The sequence below is a fragment of the Fukomys damarensis genome, unplaced genomic scaffold (genome assembly GCF_012274545.1).
Source record: "Fukomys damarensis isolate Sample0158 unplaced genomic scaffold, DMR_v1.0_HiC HiC_scaffold_39, whole genome shotgun sequence".
NCBI classification, from domain to species: domain Eukaryota; kingdom Metazoa; phylum Chordata; class Mammalia; order Rodentia; family Bathyergidae; genus Fukomys; species Fukomys damarensis.
The window spans coordinates 60,812,496-60,817,034 of record NW_022900951.1 but is presented as its reverse complement, the minus strand read 5'-3'; the positions used below and the strand labels follow the sequence as shown (position 1 = coordinate 60,817,034).

At 33.4% G+C, this 4,539-nt stretch overlaps 1 non-coding gene across 1 annotated transcript; it reads right to left on the bottom strand.

The window, feature by feature from the left end:
- Nucleotides 1-2,067: 2,067 nt before the first annotated feature.
- On the bottom strand, nucleotides 2,068-2,174 carry LOC117284826. The gene has a single exon (XR_004515904.1). It is a non-coding gene; the product is annotated as a U6 spliceosomal RNA (small nuclear RNA).
- Nucleotides 2,175-4,539: the final 2,365 nt, after the last annotated feature.

Here is a 4,539-nt window from a genome sequence, read left to right as displayed (position 1 = left end):
ATGATAGCAACGTTATTCACAGACAAAGTAAATTTCAAACTTAAACTGATTGAAAGAAACAAAGAAGTTCACTACATCCTTGTGAAGGGAACAATTCAAGAGGAAGAGATAACAAATAATTTATTTTTAATTTATTGAGTATGTCAGAAAGTACATATGATTTTTTTTTCTCTTTTCTTCTTTTCTTCCTTTTTCTTTTTCTTCCTCTGATGTTGGGGATTAAACTCGGCACATTGTTCTGGTTAGGCAGGCGCAGCACTATTGAGTTAAATCTCACGCTTTACATTTCATATTTTAAAAATTTATCAATACATTAATCCTTGTCTCTATATGTTGGTCTACCAAATTGATGAGTTATTTTTGTTCTCATTTTCTTTGCTTTTTCATTTGAGAATTTATGAAATCTGTATATATGAGTAGTATGAAAATATTAAGATCCGTCTGTTATTTTCCTCTTTCATCTCTGCTTTCTACAAACTTCCTTTTCTGTCACTACAGCTTGTTTGGTTGGAAATTTGTTAAGACAAATGTTATGTTATCAATGTATCTTTTTAACTATTTTCTACTGATGAAGAATATTAATTTTAAGTAAATTTTATTATAACTATACTTAATCATTAACATGATTTAGTATCTGGTACATATTACAAATTCTCCAACTCCCTCAAAGATGATATTTGTTTTTTCTCAAAGTATACAAATCACCAATATTCCACACATCAATGCACTGTTTTATTATACCTAAGTATATATTGTATTGTAGAAAATATGATTGTGTATATGTGTGGGGGGTATGTTTTTACATATATGTGTGCACTATTAAATGAGAAACATGGGCATGAATGTGGTAGGATGGTGCACATTTGGCATATTGATAGTTTCTCTGACAACCTTATGATTTCTTTAAATTACATGCTTGACTTAATTCATAGTCATTCACTTGGGAAGAATATTACATATCTATTGGTGTTAAATTCTATCATTATGCTTATAAAAATATAATAAAAATAAGTATGGGATTTAATAATAATAGAAACAGAAAAATCTGATCTTAAAAATGTGAACTTTTTTTAGTTGCTTTTGGATTTCAAATATAAGTATATTTTTTTCTGTGGGAAGTTTTGTTAGAAAATGTAAGTGGTACAATCAACAAGTATATGATATTTATCAATTAATAAAACCAAGGAGTTTATAAATTATACAATTTTGAGGACAGTTTCTCAACTATAATATGTAACTTTGTTTTATTTATAATTACATTATTTCAAAAATATTATAAGAAAATGAGAAAGAACAATGTTTGAAGATCACATCAAACTAATGTATTTTGATTAATCTGTGTTACATAAATACTTGTTTATTTCATATCCTTTTTTTACTGTCATATATATGTATATTTGAAAATTTTATTTAGTATCTTCATTTCTTGTTATCATGTATGTTTGCAATCTTTAATAAAAAAATACCATGACACATGAAAGTGTGGAGGAGAGAAAAATAGAAGAAAAAGCATAAAATACATAACAGAAGTAAGACACTTTTTTTAGTACCTTCAGTAGCACTGTACCCCTTCATTTTCAAATTAAAAAGCTCACATTTTGGTTTGGCACTGGGCCTCATGAATTATGTAGTTGACTCTGGGTTTAGTTTTGAAATTTTTCTTTCTAAATGTTCTTCCAGCTGGCAGACTACACTTTTCTCATTTATACCATTTAAAGATGTTTATTACAGATAGCTGAGTAGTGTCTGGGGACATGTATAGGCCATGCCTCCTGTGTCTGCCTTGTATATTTCTATTTTCTATCATAGTCTACACATAGTAGGCCCTTTTTAACTGCTGTCTGTATAGATGAATGATTCAGTGAATGAGCTATTATTGGTTTTGCACCTCACCTTCTCATAATACAAGTTTGGGGAAATATTTTTAGTCTTTAAATCTTAACACAAACTTCTCTGAAGCACTGACATTCTGTATCAAGCCACAGTAATTTTTAAAAAAATAAAATTGATACATAATAATGGTATGTACTTATGGGATATGATATGACATTTTGATTGCATATATATGAAAATATAGAAAGCTAAATAAATTTAAGTGTTATCTTTGTGCAAGGACCATGCTAATCTTCTCTGTATCATTTTAATTTTAGTATATATGCTGCTAAAGTGAGCATGAAACTACAGTAACTTTTTAGTTCATTGAGGTCCTAGTGGAAAGATCAGCTTTGTTATTATTTGGTTGCGCAACTCTGAGAATGTTTTTACCCCCCTGAGTTTGTGTCTTTACTTGTGCAATGAAGAAGTTGAACTATATTGTCCTTTATGAAGGTCCCTCAAGTTAGCAGACCATCCATTTCTCATTTATACCACTTACAGATCTTTATTATAGATATTTAGGTAATATTTGGGGATGTGTATAGGCCATATCTCCTGTGTCTGCCTTGTGTATTTCTATTTTTCATTGTACTCTTCACAAAGTAAGCCATTATTAACTGTTGTCTGGAGAATTGAATGAATTAATGAGTTAATGAGTGAAATGAGTATTATTCATATTTCACTTCACAGCTGTTTCACAATCAAACATTTGCTCTTTTTTCATCATGGTAATGTTTTGTGCTAAGTGTATAGATTAGAAAATCTGAACATGATAGGATGGGCACTGATACTTTCCTGGGATATCACTCAGCCATTTAGAATCACTCTCTTCTACTAACTAAAAAAGTTCTCCTCTTTCTGCACTCTTCTGCACTTCCAAGGCTCCAGACTCAGTTGTGTGTGCCCAGCTCAGAGACCCATGAAGGAACTGGATAATGGACAGAATGCCTCATATGGGTTGACAGTCACATAAGAGGCAATTTAAACTTCCCACCTATATTAGTGCCTTTGTTTCCCTTACCCACTTGGAATGGTAGAATGAGAAATGGGATGGGGAGGATAACTTTGTGAAATTCAACTTCTTGAGCCATTAATACTGCCCAGGCCTTTGGAAGACCTGGATTGCTCATCTCCTTGCCCCTGGATGGCATTTTAAACCCACACAATTCTTCTCTCTCCAGAACCCATGGTCTAACCTCTCTTTTTTTCACAAGCTCTGGTCATAACTTCTTAATGACACAGGCAGAATTTTTCCAACCAGGCTCCATTTAAGTTTCCTCAAATGACCCTTTAGAAGTTCATATTAGAATTAATGGATTTATCTGAGCAGGAGGCAGGCTTTGTACGTCATTGAACACCCATCTTCTCAGAAGGTTGACGCTTTGGCATGGTTGGATGTTGCTGTCTTTATAGATGAAATTGGTTTTACATTGTATGAGTAAACTACACAGAGGTGATATTGGGATTGAGGGATCTAATCTTTTGGAGAATGCTTAACTGGAGACAATTCTAGTCTCATTTATATTTTTGAAAGTAAAGATAATGACTCCTACTACAGAAATGGCAGCCTCTCCACAATCTTCTCAGACAAGCTTGGGTAATGACCAAGCTAGCAGTGTAAACTAGATAAGTGATGGGGATGGAAAATCAAGAGACACAGCAAAAAACAAGAAGCAGTAGTGTAAAGAGCACTGGGTTGGGAGTCAGTAGATCCAGGCTCTGGTTTTCCTTCTGTTACACACTTGCTTAGTATGTGGCACTGCACAAATTTCTTTCTCTCTTAGTCTGTTTCTTTTGTATAAGATAAGGGGATGGCTTTTGGTGGTCTGTAAAGATCCTCCTTATTCTGATTTTTTTTTGTTATTTTGCCATTTGAGGGTATAACTTCCCTCCTTTAGTGTGGGCCTAGATTACCTGATTTTGTGTCCTGGAAACAAAATGTGTGACCTTAAGCAACTTACATAACCTCCCTGTGTTTTACTATTTTTTAAATGAGGTTAATAATATTACTGTATAAAATCATTATTATTGCCTTATAGGATTGTTATAAAAAAAACCAATTATTTTAATTTGTATGGAATACTTAGAATATTTCCTAGCACATAGTAAATGCTAATAAATGTTATCTACCATTATTATTATAGAGCTCTTTCATTGAGCTATCCTGAGGAAATCAGGGTAGAATACCTGAGATTTCAGGCTCTAGCATTTCCCTCCTCTATGAGAAAAGAGAATACCTAGTAGTTGCATTCCTAGACTTCTGAAAACTACCTTATCTCCTCTTGAGGAAAGCAATTGTCTGCTCCTCTACTGTACAAACCTCAGGCCTATTGTACTTGGGGCCTCAGTCTGGACTTCTTTAGAAAACAGTTCATCTAGGATTTGGTCTTGCTTCCCCAACCAGGGAGGTCATATGCATCTTCACAAATGTGCTTCTTTATCTTCTCATGGGCATTTACCTTTTTCTGCTCAAGCTCACCAGTAGTGGGGAGTGCTGGGAAGTGGGTTGAGTAGAGATGAAATAATCACTGCAGAAAGGAGGCTAATTCTCTCCAGTTGACTTATCAGGATGTGTTTCTAGGAAGGGTTTTTGTTACTCTGGGATATCCATATGGGTAATACTGTCCCTTACTCTGTTTTTCTAATATATACAGTCTATTAAAA